A 17,536-nucleotide genomic window follows, 5' to 3' on the forward strand; every position below is an offset into this window, starting at 1 on the left:
CCATCCACCTCACAGGTGTGGCATATCAAGATGCTGATTAGACAGCATGATTATTGCACTGGTGTGCCTTAGGCTGGCCACAATAAAAGGCCACTCTTAAATGTGCAGTTTTTCTGTGTTGGGTTGGTCCGAAAACCAGTCAGTATCTGGTGTGACCACCATTTGCCTCATGCAGTGCAACACCTTTTCTTCACATAGAGGTGATCCAGTTGTTAATTGTGGCCTGTGGAATGCTGGTCCACTCCTCTTCAATGACTGTGCAAAGTTGCTGGATATTGGCAGGACCTGGAACACACTGTCGTAGACGCCGATCCAGAGCATCCCAAACATGCTCGATGGGTGACATGTCCGGTGAGTCCATCCAAGAATTGGGATGTTGTCAACTTCCAGGAATTGTGTACAGATCCTTGCAACACAGGGGCGTGCATTTTCATGCTGCAACATAAGGTGGCCTTTTATTGTGGCCAGCCTAAGGCACACCTGTGCAATAATCATGCTGTCTAATCAGCATCTTTACATGCCACACCTGTGAGGTGGATGGATTTTCTCGGCAAAGGAGAAGTGCTCATTAACACAACATTAGACAGATTTGTGAACACTAATTGAGAGAATTAAGCCTTTTGTGTACGTGGAAAAAGTCTTTGGTTTTCACCCCCATTTTTCATGAGCTGAAGTCAAAGATCTGAGACTTTTCGATGTACACAAATTTTTATAATTTTGTTCAAGGTATAGGGTATTCAGTTAGTCAGTGATGTGAAATTTCCAACATTTTTGCACTGAATGCTTAAACATACTGTGTATATATATTGGATTTACCCAAACAACAATTTTCTCGTGCCAAAGCAAATGTTTTAGCTCAAGAGAAAATAATCGACTTCATTAGCATCAAAAACTCCCTTCATGTCTTTATCTAGTGTCTTCCTCCTGCATTTTTTTCTCTGCCACACTTCTATATCCATTGTTTGTCTCTCACTTTACTTCATTTACATTCATTTAACTTTAGTTGTTCCTGTATGAATCCCACATGTGATTCCGGATATTCGAACATTTAATGGTACAAAATAAATTACATCCAACACGGAACAATGACGATTAAGTTACAACAGATTAGCCATGTGCTAAACATCTAAAACTCCAAATGCCCCTTGTGTCTTAGGTAGATATGTAAGTATTTGCATAATAAAAGGTTAATTTCTTTACACAGACGTGTTATGGAGAAGCTCAGCTCGATTCTGGATAGGTGAAGAAGGTTTTGGAGACTTTGATGACTGAACTGTTGCTCGAGCATTTCAGTTTAACCACAGTGTAGTGTCATGTAGTGCCATCCCAACGCTGAGTGTGTGTGTCTTTCCAAGAGGCATAAATCTCCTGCTGAAGTTTGGGTTATCCAAAGATGGTGATGGTGCAATAACATAGGCAGCGCAAACACAGATTCTAACTCAAATCTTGTTGTTTTTCAAGTTCAGTGTATCTCTTTGGGGAATAGTCTAAGGTGTGAGGCCCTTTTACCCTGTTTCCACCGACATTCAAATGGAGACCGTCCCTGAACACAGTATTCCCTTATTGTGAAGCCGCCTAGACTCCCTCCATCTTTAGAGACACATATTCATACTTGAACAGGTTTAGGGATGGAGTCTGGCCAAATAAATCTTCTCTTCCCCTGGCCTTTTGCCCAGCAGTCACCTGATTCCTAAGTCTTCCCCTTGTCTCGTTTTACCACAACATGTAGTTTCTGGAAATTCCACCACTAAACATATTGTCACACATGGAACTCAGAGGACAGTAGAGGCAAAAGACAAGGGGAACTCTGGAAAAACAAGGCTCAGACTGTAAAGCCTGCCAAGGTTGTTGCCCACTGGCAGCCTGGCCAAACGGAGCTCTAAGCTGCCTTGCAAAGTGCTGGCCTGGCCATTGGAAGCATCTTTGTTCCTGGGGTTCACTCTTCATATTCTAAGAGACTATGTAGGATACTAAACCATTTTTTTTTTAAACTTTTTTTATTGGCTTTTTACACAAGTACAGTGACATAATACAGTCCTAACAACTAACACACAGTCTCACACAAACGTACATATTCGTATAAACAGATCAACTCAGAAATAATTGCTTTACAATTACTACATACATAGCACCAATGCAGTACAGTAATCCCTCGTTTATCGCGGGGGTTACGTTCCGAAAATGACCCGCGATAAGTGAAATCCGCGAAATAGAAAACTTTTTTTTTTTTTACAATTAGCAACTATTACATGTATACAAATACAGTGACTCACGTGTAGGCCGTTTCACTGCTCTTCAGACTGGGCCGCTGCATCCTGACTGCGCTCTGCAGTGTTCTCTTCTTCTGACGTTTGTATCCAGGGTTATGTTTTTTTTCCTGCAGTCATTAATCCACAGAGCTAATGCCGTCTCCATCCGTACCATGGTCTTGTTGCGAACAGTTACAACCCTTTTTGCATTCGTATTAAAATTGACTGCTGCTGTCGTCCTTATGTTTTTTTCCTCCTTCTTTATGTAACGAACGGAAGATTCATTGATTCCGTAATGGCGAGCAACGGCTGCATAGCTTTTACCTTCCCTTAGCATGTCCAGAAGTTTAACTTTATCTGAGATAGGTAGCATCTTCCGCCGTTTGGGCCCATCCGCAGGTGCTTTTGTCGGTCCAGGCCGTTTCGTCGACATTATGGGTTTAGGAGATGTTCGAAATTACAAGATAATTTGGCCAACTTAATGTAAATTTGCCAAGCTGTTTTATGTACGTACACATAACTGCACGAGACGACAAAATGATAGCACAATTCGTAGCATGTTTTGATACAAGAAGCGGGAGTGAGTTTTTAGCGAATCAGAATGCAGAGCACAATGCACCAAAAAAAAAAAAAATGCATTATGAAAATCCGCGAAATAGCGAATCCGCGATAAGTGAACCGCGAAGTGGCGAGGGATCACTGTATACCCAAACTACAGCGTTTCTTATTATAATATATTAAATAGCTATTAGTTTATTAACGTACAAATAAGCTACAGCTCCTATGAATTTTCAAAAATCAATTACGCTAACCCTGAATAAATGATGACAGTTGAGAAACAAATTACAGAATAGAAGTAAAACTGTGCTACATCCTAATTTTACAGCACACATATATATTTTGAATTTATTTTTCTTGTTGTTTGTAGTCAATTTATAATAATTGTTATTCAAGTGTGTGTACTGTCGTTATCATTGCACAAGGAAGTTGTAGGCACTTGTAGTCCTTTATGCTACAGAAAAAGAAAAATTGTCAACTTTGATTACATTTGAGCATCAGCGATGTGAACGACTAGTCCTCCAAACCATATGAGATTGGTTGTTTAATCCTAACCCCTAATAGGGCTGCAGCTATCAATTATTTTAGTAATGGAGTAGTCTACAGATTATTCCATTGTTTAATCAAGTTATTAGATAAGAAATACTTTTGCTTTAGTAAACAGTAATAGTACATTTAAAATGAAAAGGTTTCATTTCTAGAAAATGTGCATTTTGTAAATTTCATAGAATAACAACATAGTATGAGTCCAAATTGTTGCTTGAAAAAAGAACTCATTTGGCTGTTTTTGGGGGGAGTGGGGGCAGTCTTATGTAAACAGAGTCCGTCTCCCTTTGTCCCACCGGAATCTGTCTGCGCAGAACAAACCAATCCGGGATGCCACAATGCAGCCATGTCTCTGAAGGTTTGGGCACAACAGTCAATGATCTCCGGTTGCTAGGCCAGCCCGAGTCTTATTTCATCCATTCCGCTTTCCTGCGGAAGGACATCAGCCAGGTCAGAGCAGACTGGGTAGTGGAACAGCTCTAGGTCCATTTGGACCAGTCTAGCTCTCTTCTTTCTCCTACGGGGTCAGTCACACTGCCTTTGGTAGAGCTTGGTCCGGCTGCTCTGGCTGGGTGGTCATAGAATGCGGGAGGTTAGCATTTGCAGGAATAAGGGCCTAGGGTCTGAGTGCCCAGGTGTGTCAGCTTTACACAGGCTTGGATAGCAGCCCCTGGGGTTGGTTCTTGCTGTGAAGAGCAACGTGTACCTGTTATGCAGTCACACATTCATCCACTGCCTATTGTTTGCTGTTGGCAGTGAGCGCCCTGTGAATGGTGACTGGACCCCAGCATACGTCCCGGAGGATGCTGAGCTTGTTGCTGCTGGCAGCTAAAACTGTGAATCTCTGAAATGTCAGCATCTCTGTGATGAAGTACATACAGAAGAGGACAAACCGGTCTTTCATAACTGCAAATGTGAAGTGTGTGTGTAGGTGTGTGTGTAAGCTGTTACTGTGATTTCTGAGTAACAATACTTTCATAATTTACACAGTGCTTTTTTGTGTTTTTCGGGCCAGTCAGCATTCTGCTGTGTTTAAATGTAACACGAGCACACACACATACACACACACACACACACCTTCTTAGACACATCAAACGAGCCTGGTAAAAGGCTTTTTGTGTCAGCGCTTTGTGCAGTCAGAGATACAGCAGCCCAACAAGGTAGTCTCTCTCAGTTCCCCGTCTTCTCCAAAAACACATCCTGCTCCAAAATGTACTGCTTAAATTGTCTCCTCGAGGCACGGGAGAGACGTGAAGAAATCATCGCAGGGAGTCAACGAGCAAATGTGTTGTGTGCGGAGTTAGCCACTCCTTCAGCTACATAGCTTTCGGGAAGGCTGCTCCCTGTACACTCGCCTACAGCTCCTCGATGATCCCTCCTCGATGCTCGCTACTTGGGGCAGAAACAAGAGTTTTGAGGTGGTCTTCACCGAGGACGGACAGAACAACTTCCGATTTAGCCGAAGACAGAGGAGTTGAGGAGCTATCAAATAAGGGCCATGAAATGCAGCCATGAAACACAACACTAGTGTGTATTGCTACACACTATGATACATAAAGTATGTCTTTTTTAAATCAAAATCTTTTTATTTAATCTTTAGTATAACAACCTACAAAGCTGTTGATTTGTTAAAGACAGGTTATATGAAAGGAATAAAATAAAAAACAGCGTATGCTACATCAAAACAACAAGAAAAATCTAAATACTCAATATAATTCCTCCCAAATCCCTGCCAGTTAACATATGACTTTAAACTGTGCTTGATTAATAAGTATTTATAAAGCCTGGAATGAGTTCAAAAAAAGGGGTCCATGCTTTCCAAAACCTTGCATTCGAATGCTGAAGCAAGAACTTGATTTTTTTTTAGCTTAAGGCAGGACATAATATTTGTCAGCCTGTGGAAATAAAGGCCTAAAAATGCCCAACAAAAAACAAATACTGCTTCAGAGTTTAAAGTTACACAACCTTCTCAAAATACGACTAACAGTTCACTCAAATGTGTTTCTGAAAACATTTGAGATGGAAAATAGGTATTACAGTAACAGAATATTGATTGATTCATATTTGATCTGGATGCCTAGTTTGACAGTTTGATCTGAGATGTGTGTGCTCGGTGCCTTGCTGTTTGTCTAGTATTGCGTTGCCAGGCCTTCTTCCACAGCGCTGTGGAAAGGGTCTGGCTAGTCCACATAGGTGTATTGGCTTTCTTTAAGCCAATCACCATTGTCTAGGCCTTCTTCTGCAAAATAGCCTTGGGAAGGAACTTGTTTTAATGGACCATGTGTACTTTCAGCAGGCCCGGGTTAGATTCTGACCTGGGGCCATTTGCTGCTTGTCATCCCCCCCCCCCAAAAAAAAAGCAACAACAAATAAACAAGGGACATCCAGCTGAATTTCTCACTACACCTGAACAATCCTGGAAATGAAAACTAATCAACATAGACTACTGTTTGACAGACCACAAATGAAACAAGATTTAGCTAGATAGGGGCGCCTGGGTAGCTCATCTGGTAGAGCGTGCAGCCCATGTACCAAAGCTCTGTGCTTACCGCATTTCCCACCCTCTCTCTCCCACTTCCATGTTTTCAGCTGTCCTATCTAATAAAGGCCTAAAATGCACACAAACAAATCTTTAAAAAAGAAAAGAATTAGGTAGCTAGCGGCCCCTCTGCCACCCTCCACATCACTAGAAAACTACAGTTCAACAGATGGACCTTCAGTTAGCGGCTGTAACAATTGCCATTTGCACTGCGATCTCCACTAGATGAGCTACCCAGCCACCCCCACATCCCCATCTCTGAGCCTGATGTTGCTGCAGTTGACGCAAGCAAAGTGATTCATCTCTCTAATCGATAGACATTGACGTAAAGGAAAAAGAGAATGGAATGGTAAATGATGTCCCAAAAAGTGAAGGGTGAGTACAAATGCAAACTGAAATCAGTGAAACTTGGCCTGATTGATCTGCATGAAAGTCTAATGGGCAGGATGGGTTGCAATAAAGGCAGCTGCTGTCAGACTATGCTAGGATAAAAAGGAGGGACTGATAGAGTTGAGGAGGACTTAGCAGTCCCCCTCTGTCTCTCTCTCCCACACACATTTAGAGCTGCCTCGCAGTCACAGTTTGGAGCACTAAATCAATCCGGTGTCACCTTTTATTCTTTGCGCCTGATCGAGAACGGCAGATCGATGTTCACCACGAATTGTTCATTAATCAAAAAGGACGCTGCATTAATTTCTGGGTGGCAATTTGAAGGGCAGGAGAAGGAGTGCGTTGTCTGTCCTGTTGGTCTAGTGTAAGATAAACTCAAGTTCCCCTTAAGCCCACCATCTGACTTATCCGTGGGTCTTATATCTGGCAACTGTGTCATGTCACGGACAAATAGATTCTCCAGGAAAAAACAAAAAAACAGCTGGTGTTTCACTCTGGCAAACAATTTGTCTCGTCTGTCAGACCAGTGTAGGTCAGAGTGTATCAAAGGTGACACCATGTTGTGGTCTTTGCACTGTAATTAAATACAGCACTGGATGTTAGAGCCGTGATTGTTCCATTCTTTAGTGCTGACACAGCCCTACAAGACACACACACACACACACACAATTATTTCCAGGCCAAGTACTGTTTGTTCAGCTCTTTTTTTACTATATATTTTTTGGCATGTCCCAGCTTGTATAGACTGAGATTAAGCTCTGAATGATATTATTATAATCACGTTGAAACCCGTGTTTGTCTGCACGGCAGCACGAGTGTCGACAGGTCAGTGAAATGGGGATTAGACTTGTGAAATGACAACAATGCGGTGGAAGGTATTCAGAGGCTGACTGCAGTGGCAAGGAGGCAGTGCTTTGGGCTGGGCTGAGTGCAAAGCTGCAGGAGCATAATTACTAGTTCGGCAGGAAAAATGGTTGTTAAGGAACATCTGGATGCTGGTCCGCATATGGAGGACAGCAGGTGTGTGGTGGACGACTTTACAGAGCTGCATGAAGCAGGTATTTATGCTTTCTCCTTAGAACCTTTCTACTCAATTACAGGAATGTATTACAGGTTATGTTATAACATAGTGGGTGTATTTGTGTAAAAGCAGTGTTCCTTTCCTGTGTAGACTGTATGGAGCAGTTCAGAGACTTGAATGGACTTGGGTTAATGGATAATAGATTAAACTGTCCAGGTTAAATCATTGAAAGATGAACAACTGTGTCAGAATATGTCTCATTCTTTGATAAAAAAACCCATCAAAGCTACAAGCCTGTGGAATAAAGAATAAAAAAAATTAAAAAATAAAATAATTTAAGGACTATGGTTCAGAACGATTGGGTTTTATATTTAAAGCTGAAATCATAATTTCTGTAAATTATTTTCCATCATTGATTAATCTGCTAATTGTATTGATGTATTTTCATACTTTCTCCATTGATAATTTTGTCAAATCGTAAAAAAAAGTTTGACATGTCGATAGACACGCGCAGCCAGACAGACAGTTGCTACAAACCTACGGTTCATGGCGACCTTACTCCTAATTTCCACCAGATATGGATCCGCTCCAGAACAGCGGCGGAGTCAATACGTTTCCATTAAATTCAAAGTATGTATTTTCACTGACTGCGGAACGTCCCAGCTCCAGCGGTCCCCAGCCTTCCGGAGCAGATACGCAGAGCTTCTATTTTTGCCAGACGCCGGAGAGCTTTGCAGGAATTTAACACACGGCAGCGCGGGACAGGAAGTTGAGCACAGATACAAAATAAAACATCTGGTTAATTTTCAAAATAAATTAGATGTTCACGCTGGATCATATTTCTTTGCACTAAAATATTGGAAACAAACTGTTGTTGTTTTTTGTGGTTTTATTCTGCAAAAATTCACGAGATCTTGTGGGTCCTCGAGACTTCAGCTGTCAGTCACGGCCGCAGGCGTTCTGCAACCGTTCCGGACCTGGTGGTATTGACGGACGGCGGAGCACGGAGCCGACACACAGCGGAGCTGATCCGCAGCCGTTCGGCAACCGGCAGAAATTAGGAGTGACACCAAACAACTTTTCAAGCAATTTCATTGTCTCAGACTAGTTTCCAATATCAGAACAAAATCCTGAGAGTCTTGGGGCGCTCCTGACGTCTCCATTGTTTAGTGTAATTTGATCATAAAACTCAGTCCCAGTCTTTTTCTCGTCTTGACAAAATCAAACATGTTTGATAATATCGTTAGTTTTAAGTCTTGGTAGGGAAGTTAAATCATGTGAACATTGTCAACAACCAATGGGTTGGGTTCCAGCGCCCAACAGGAAGCAGCAAACAGCTAGAGCCAGTGTTGTTTACGGTTGTTAAAAAGCAAAAGTTGCGATTTTCAACCCTTCTGAAGTGCGTCATCTAACGCCAACCTCCAGGGACTGGAGACAATCATCTGCATGTAGGGCAGAACAGAAAATTGGCAGACTTTCACTTAAGTTACCAGCTAACGCTAGCAGTAGCTAGCTAGCTTGGTTAAATTTTTAAAAACAAATCTAGCTGTAGTTTAGTAATTTCTGTAGTCTTTACATATTATCTTTGAAGGTGCCCTAAGCAATTTCACGCGTGTTTAGGCTACAACAGTTGTTGTCACATACAGCAAACATCTCCTCACTATCTGCTAGCTGCCTGTCCCCAGAACACACTGTAAAAAACATCTCCTCACTATCTGGTAGCTGCCTGTCCCATGAACACACTGTAAAAAACATCTCTTCACTATCTGCTAGCTGCCTGTCCCCAGAACACACTGTTAAAAACATCTCCTTACTATCTGCTAGCTGCCTGTCCCCTGAACACACTGTAAAAAACATCTCTTCACTATCTGCTAGCTGCCTGTCCCCAGAACACACTGTAAAAAATATCTCCTAACTATCTGCTAGCTGCCGGTCCCCTGAAAACACTGTAAAAAACATCTCCCTATCTGCTAGCTGCCTGTCCCTTGAACACACTGTAACAAAAAGTGGTCTCTGTAGACAGCCCAGGGTCTACAAACGGTAGCAAAAACAAACTGGGCCCACCTGCACCACAAAGCATAAACAAACAGTGTTCCAGGTTTCCAGCCAATAACCGACAAGAAGGGGGTGGGGGTGGGGGGTTAGTGCGCGGAAGAACAGAAGGGAGGGGGAGGGGACGGGATGAGGAGGCGGGAGGGGCAAGCTAGTCTCGTTTTGTTTGAAAATACTTTAAACGTCAACAAGAAGTAAATCACCCAGCATTGCTTAGAGCACCTTTAACATGATGCGAGATGTTGGCCAACTTTTTTTTGTTTAAGTCTTCTTGTAGTAGACACTAGACTAGGGTGACCAGGTTTCCCAGAAAAAAAACGGGACACATTGCATGTGACCGTAGTGCTCGTGCAAAGACAGCACACGTAGGCCTACTGCTCACAACATACTGGGGTATCTCAGTTAATATTCATGACTTTTCTTGGTATGTAGCCTACATACCTAAGAAATAATATTAAAAGACATTGACTGAGTTTCGTGTTGGACCAACTTTATTTTTCAGAATTAAAGCATTCTTTAAGAAAATGTACCCACTGAACTTGTGAAAAACTATGTGAAAAGGTATTTTTCATTGCATGGCACTAAAGAAATGATTTGGAACCGCTGCCACAGGCTTGAACTGAAGTTATGGTAACACTTTACGGTAAGGGTACATCAATTAAGAATTCATGCATGAATTAATTCACGATTAATGCATTACTTGATTCCGTTATATCTTATGAATCATCAGGAATTGACATGAGTTCACATTCACATTCACAGCCTCACATTCATGACCTCATACATGAAACACATCAACTAAAGCATTGGGTAAGGTGGGTACCACATTATGCACAAGTTGTGTTCAAATCAGAATTTGCGCAGCGATGACCACATTTCTTTTGCAAAAAAAATAAGTAATCATGATCATGCTTAATGAATCATAATTCATAATGATGTGCCCACGTTCCTAATGCTTTAGTTGTGTTTTTCATGTATAAGGTCACGAATGACTATGAACACGTCAATTCCTGATGATTCATGGGATATTAAGGAATGCAGTAACAAATTAATCTATAATTACGTAATGCATAATAATACATACATGACATACATTGTCTATATCAATTAATTCATGCATAAATTCATGATAACTCATGTAGCCTACCCTTACTGTTAGGTATTACCGGTGTTATTCTAACCAACACACACACACACACACACACACACGTAATCTCATTTGATAGAGCAGATAGCTTCCCTATTGGAAACATTCATTCCGTACATTTGTTAGGAGTGAATTTGTTCAAGAATCAATTTGTTGGCTTAAAGCCTACCACCCAACTTTTATATTTATGAAAACCGCAAAATTTCAAAGCAGCTTGTTTGGTGCATATGATCCATGTAGCTCTTTGTCTGTGCTCCCCCCATCCCTAGCAGATGGGTCTGAACCATGCGTGCAGTTTGCTGGGGGAGAGGGGGGCAGAAATGGTTAATTGCATTGTTTAAAATTAGTGAAATAATGACATCTGGCATGACCAGATAGTTCATAACTATTTTAAATAACACAAAACAACTAAATGGTGGTAGGTAATACATCTGATTTCACATACTGCTTAAGTAAAAAAATATTACCTGGCTGACGATTAGCAGCAGGACGCGAAAAAACAAAATTACTTTAAAAATGTGATGTTGGCTAACTAATTGATTGCACTTTTTGTGTAGATTTGGACTTTTATATCTTTTATTCCACTTTGTTTAAACGGTGAAGTGGCGAGGCCTCGTTCACATATGTGGAGCTGGCTGGTGAATGTGACGGCGTAGAGATACCGTGGATTACTTTTTTTTAGTGTCATTGGATTATGGCAAAATACAGATCTTTTTATGGTTTTATGGTGTGATTGTGCATAATTTCTGCGTTTGGAGAGGCATCTCAACAGACTGCAGGTCCAACACTGATTGTTCACTGTTACATTTTAGTTGAATTTGTCTGTCTATTTTTCCAAGACAGCTGTGGATGTCATTAGAGCAAACTGTTAAATTGTTAAAATTCTTTTAAAAATAAACACATAGGTTTATTTACTATGTTTGTTTTGTCCATATGTGTGCGTACTGTGTTCCCCAAGTGTTAGGACAGGTAGCTGCTACAACGAGTTGTAGTTGTAATGTTGTTTTTTTTGCCCCCCCCTGGCTTGAATGTCAATGCCTCTAGAGGGCAATAGCAAAGCTTCTAGAGTGAATGTGATATCTATACGTTAAAATATGCAATGACTGAGGAAGCCTAGTGATCGGTCCATAACAACAAAATAATGTGTTGAATTTGTTACCCATAGTGCTTTGACAGTGATGCGTAAGAAAGCAGAGGTTAAATCATTTACGTCATAGCTGTTAAAAACAATGGCTATCTGTATATCTCTGCCAAGTGCAAACCAGTACAGGGCAAAGATACATTTTAGGGTCATAGAAAATGAATTGCTGGCGAAGGGAGGCTTATTTTGAATGAAGGTCCCATAGCTCTTCCGGTGGCCCCTTGAATAAATAACAAACAGTCCCAAATGTAACAAATCTAACCCAATGTCTAATTATTATGGACGTCATCTGACATTAAGCGTTTCTGCTTCATTGAGACTATTGTAAATGTGCTGTATTTATATCGCGCTTTTCTAGTCTTAACGACTACTCAAAGCGCTTTTACATCATACAGGAAACATTCACCATTCACACACTGTGGCCGAGGTTGCCGTACAAGGTGCCACCTGCTCATCAGATAAACACTCACACACATTCACACACCGATGCGCAGCACCGGGTGCAACTCAGGGTTCAGTGTCTTTCCCAAGGACACTTCGACATGGGACTGCAGGGCAAGGGATCGAACCACCAACCTTCCGATTGGCAGGCAACCGCTCTACCACTGAGCCCCAGCCGCCCCTGATTTTTTGTATTGTAAGGAAAAAGCTTAACGGGGTTTAATGTACCTAAACAACAGTCAATGAACACCAAATTTCTCTCTCATATTGCTCCTCGTAACCAGGGCAATATCAGAGAGAAAACTTGGTAATCATTGATCAGGCACATTAAACCATGTTAAGCTTTTTCATGTTTTAGAATTCCCACCTATTTTTCTGTTTACTTTCCAGCGGACCTGGAGAAACTGGTTAAAACAAGATAGATAAGAAGAGGCATTGGAACACACATTGTTAAAATCATACGCTGGACACTTTATTAGTCTTTGTACAAGTGTTTAGTCAATGATCGGTCTATAATAAGATCTCGTTGGCATGTGTAATTGCTGACAACCGGGACAATGTCATGATGGTTGGAGTATTTTAGCGTCCCAACAGGCATTTTGTCGGGACTCTTTCTGTGAACAGATCCACTTCCTTCTCCATTTTGGACATACTGTAGCCTGCTTACAGTAGCTGTGTTCACACCGTTTACCTGTACAGTGACGGATTATTAGTGACATTTCAGGCGTGTTCAATTTTCAAATAAATTGGTTTAGAAAATCTGGTTAAACAGTTTGTTTTCAACATCTCTGAGTGTCTGACTGATCATTTCCTTGCCCCAATGTTCCTATTTCTTCCCATAACTCAGTTTGGCCAGAACAGTGTACTAACAATGGCCCGAGATGTGAAAAGAAAATCCCAAGTTCTTCGTTCTTTCCTTTAAGGAAAAAGTCAGTTCTGTGCACAGCTACGAAGACTTAGATCTAAAGCTTGTGCTTTTTCTTTTTCTGAGTCAACTTTGGACTAACTGGTGTTTTGGTTCCAACTGCAACAGCAGAATGTCTTGAATAGGCTCTGATTCACACCTTTGTCTGGCTTCTTCCCCATAGCAACTGTGAGTGAGGGTAATGGGTATTGTGGTATTTAGAGCCATCTGCTATGCCAACTGAGAAAAGAAGAAAAAAAACTTTAAATGAGACAGAGTTAGCCCAAGAGGTGATGTTTTATCCGTTGATCCCTGGCAAGATATTAAAAACGCACCTTGGAGAAGGGTTCCTTAATTAATTTGCAAGAATTAAAACTGATGGTCATAGCATAACATAACCTATAAGCACATTACTATAATAAATTATCCAAGAAATGTTGCGTTCAGGAACATTGAAGATTTGAAGAGTTTCAAATCGTAATTTGGAGGCAAGAAAAATACTTTGAGAAACAATGACTTCTTCCACTTCAGAACTATATACAAAAAAGGGACATCCTGTTAAAGATATCTGAAGATGATTCAAGGCATTATACCTTTGCTACCAAAAAAAACATTTTTTAACCAATAACAGCTTCCTGAGCGCTATCGTCAAAACTCAGACTCCATTTACATAAACAATACTTTTAGCGTGTATAAAGCAATCAAATTTCCACATTTAAATGGGTGAACTAAGAGTTTATTTCAACCAAACCAGAGTGCTGATTGTTGTAGCAGTGGAGAGACAAACCAAGACGAGTTTTGATTTTCTCTATGTCAACTTTGAATAAAGTGTATCTAACGGTGAAAACATGACTGATTGTTTAAATGGAGTCTGATGGGTTTGGCAAATGTGATTACACGAATGTTATTGCTATAAAAAAAGGATTTTACTCTTTAACAAAAAAGGTCTTTTTAAGTAGGGATCCTTTACATGATGTTATCAGACACTTAGAATAATAATCTGAGCCTGTCAAAGGGAAAAACAGCACTTTCAGTGGACGCAAATCAAACATGCACAATTGCCCAATACTTATTATGCAGTTTGTTATTGCTGCCGACTACAGCAGTCTTGTTAAGGGGCAAGCATATATAAATATGATGGAAAATTGATTCATTGCTATTTTTTTATGTATCTAACTGAAACGACACAAACGTTTTTCTGTTTTTTTACATTGTATCCTTTTTATAGTTCATATGCCAACTTTAAAAACAATTAATAAGCAATGAATTAGCTATATTCGTTTTTTTAAACAACATTACAAAAAAAAGTCTCCCAAGATGAATTGCCCAAGGAATTGCAATGTATCCCCCGTGATACAGATATTCAATGCCTGATTGTAAAAGTTGTTTTTGTTAAAAATACAAAACTATCCTTAAAAAAAACTACTTCCTGAAACAAAATCACTCTAAAATATAATAATTGTAAAAAATATAACAACACTTACCTCATGCCCAGTGTTTTTTTCCACATATGCTGCCCTTTTTGGATTTTGATACAAATGTTTGGAATGTTGGCAAAAAGTCACATGACCTGATTACATGACCCATCACCCTGTCACTGTTTCTCCCTGCAACCACATAATGCCCTCCCCTCATATCTCCTGCCCCCACAGCCTGTCAAATGACTGTTCCCCCCAAAATCCAGAAAATGCTACTGGACCGATGTCAAAGCGTGGGCCTCATTCACCAAGTTTTTTCTTAAATTTGTTCTTAAGAAAGTTCCTAAGAAAAGTCTACATCTCATTTGTTATGTTTTCTCAAACAGCAGAATAGTTCGCAGGTATGTTCTTAGATTGATGAATTCCAATGTCTTTGTAATTTGAAAGCTTGTGCCTGTAGCTTCTATTTAGCATAGGTAAACTCCCCGTTAGTTCCCATAAAAGGGCATGAGATGGCAGAGCCATGTGTAGAAATGTCTAAAAAGACGTGGTAAAGACTGTGGAAGCCTCAACTCCAAAATAAATAAAAACTTTAGTCATTCTGAAATGGAGGTACTGCTGTGTGTGTGTGTGTGTGTGCGTGTGTGTGTGTGCGCGTACGTGTGTGCGCGTACGTGTGTGTGCGTACGTGTGAATGTGTGCACACCATGGCCAGGCCTAGTTTTCTGGTTTTGAGCTAAGAGGCACCTGAGGTCTGCTGGCTGGCTGGAAAGCTGAGCCCAGTTGGGGGCACAGAGACAGCTGAATGAACATATGTGAGTTTCAGAATACACTGGTGTAATATTTATCTATTCCATCAAATATGCAAGAACTCTATTGGTAACATTAAGGAGAATATATGGCCACACATTCACAACAGAATAGATATCAGTCTGGTGTCTATCAAACACTGCTGATTGCAATTTTAGCTATTATTTTAGTTATTGAACATATAGACCCTTTGAAAACACGTGACCACGACCACGTGACAACGCTATGACAGACGGCAGAATCATCGGAAGCACAAGAGTGTAAAGAGTGTAGTAGATGAGCGGAAAGTTTCATTAGTTTCAATCAGTGTAAAATAAATAACACCAAATAAACTGTAATAAACATACTATCTTCTTCTTTATGGCTTCTTCTATTGAACAAGTTGTCGTACCATTATCGGTTGAGGTAGGGCATCTAGTAGGTTCTAACAAAGAGGGGTATTTGGAGAAGTTGGAGATAGCAGGATTGGATTACCTTCTCCCTCCCTCCATTTTCCATCTGCCTGACTTCAGTCTGCACAATCTGTACCACTATGTGATAAAGGGGGTATCCCCATATACTGGTGCTGATCTCAAACGCATAAAATACATGGACGTTTGGACAGTGGCTGTCTGCTTTAGCGCGTGTGTAGAACGTACCTGGGAGAGCACCATGTAGATGGGGTGTAGCGACTAGTATGGAAGGGGGAAACAGGTTGGTTGGGTGGGTGGATGGGTCAAACACAGGACTCTTACCCAGGAGAGCAGGGTTCATGTCCTGCGTGTGTCCTTCACCGTCCTGTTATTGCTGCGTGTCAGGGAAGCCGCTTACTTCTTTAACCGGCCCGTTATTCCCGCGAGTCACAGAACCGTAAGCCCACCCACGAGCTTTCCCTTAACCTAACAGCATCAAAAGGGACGCCAATAGTCCCGACCAAGCACATGTTATATGACGCTAAAGGAGACGACCAAGCGCGTGTTATATAACAACGACAAAGGCACCTGACCAAGCGTCTGTATTTTACGAGATGGGAGTGAGAATGTGTTGATCATACGTTGATCCACGCAGTAAATCACGTAGTGTGTATGATCCAATTGGAAGGTTGGTGGTTCAATCCCTGGCACTGCAGTTCCATGTCACAGTGTCCTTTGGCAAGACACTGAACCCCTAGTTTCCCCCGATGCTGCGCTTTTGGAGTATATGTGTGTGTCTGTGTGTGTGTGTGTGAGTGTTTATCTGAGGAGCAGGTGGCACCTTGTACAGCAGCCTTGGCCACAGTGTGTGAATGTGTGTGAATGATGAATGGTTCCTGTACTATGTAAAAGCGGTGGGATCTAGCTGTGACTGATGAATTTATTTGCTGATTTCTGTGTTGAGACTGAAAAGGTGATTTGGAAACGTAATGCAAACAGCTCTTTCCGGAAAGAATGTTGCAGTTCAATTTTATTTATAGTATCAATTCATAACAAGAGTTATCTCAAGACACTTTACAGATAGAGTAGGTCTAGACCACACTCTAGAATTTACAAGGACCCAACAGTTCTAGTAGTTTCCTCCAGAGCAAGCAACAGTGCGACAGTGGCGAGGAAAAACTTCCTTTTAGGCAGAAACCTCGGACAGACCCAGGCTCTTGGTAGGCGGTGTCTGACGGGTCGGTTGGGGTTAGAATGAAGAGTGGAAATAAAATAAAAAAATAGTAGTTTGTAGCAGTTCTTTGTAGTAGTTCTTGGCATAGCAGGGCACTGTGCGGCATTACAAGGCACAGCAGGACGTAGCTGGGCACCGCAGAGTGTAGCAGATGAACATGGCATCGCAGAACGTGTAGCGGGACCATGGCGACAGCTGCTACCAGGATTTTGGAGCCTCCCTGATCCGAGGGAACATACAACAGTTACTCACAGGATATTTCACAGAACACACGGCGACTGTTTTTGTTATATATGAATATATACAGTAAATGATATCGTTATTGTGATATGAGACTAGATATTGCCTTAGATTTTGGTTGATTGTAATATCGGTGTGTTAGAATAATTTCATTATCAAGTATAGACAGGAACCACTGAAGTTATAATAAAGTTCTGTTTAGTTGCAAGTAGGTCAGTTTTTACAGTACTCACAGCATCAGTACAGACAAATGACTGTTCCCCCACCCTTCCACAACAGCTCTTGTAATACAACCAACAGAAGGAGATAAATCACACAGTCACAATAAAGAATGTTGTTTAGAATAATTTCACACAGGCCAGGGGCGCCTTTTCTCTTCCCAGCATCACACCGTGCTCCAGACAAGGACAAGGCAGCGGGTCCCAGATACCAGATGTCACAGCAGTAGCATTGA

General features: G+C 41.2%; 1 protein-coding gene and 1 long non-coding RNA gene across 3 annotated transcripts in view; one reads left to right on the plus strand and one right to left on the minus strand.

Annotated features, from left to right (window-relative positions):
- Nucleotides 1-17,536, plus strand: part of cemip (cell migration inducing hyaluronidase 1) — a gene marked incomplete at its 3' end in the record, with an annotated part of 254,772 nt that overhangs the window by 30,983 nt on the left and 206,253 nt on the right. Inside the window, 1 exon segment of one of the 2 annotated variants that reach the window (XM_032536539.1) lies at nt 7,162-7,340. 2 annotated transcript variants of the gene reach the window in all.
- On the minus strand, nt 7,016-13,772 carry LOC116702404 (uncharacterized). Its single transcript, XR_004335148.1, has 4 exons — nt 13,644-13,772; nt 9,159-9,167; nt 8,717-8,722; nt 7,016-7,027 (listed from the first exon to the last, which is right to left on the minus strand). It is a non-coding gene; the product is annotated as an uncharacterized LOC116702404 (long non-coding RNA).

The sequence above is a fragment of the Etheostoma spectabile genome, chromosome 15 (assembly GCF_008692095.1).
Source record: "Etheostoma spectabile isolate EspeVRDwgs_2016 chromosome 15, UIUC_Espe_1.0, whole genome shotgun sequence".
NCBI lineage: Eukaryota > Metazoa > Chordata > Actinopteri > Perciformes > Percidae > Etheostoma > Etheostoma spectabile.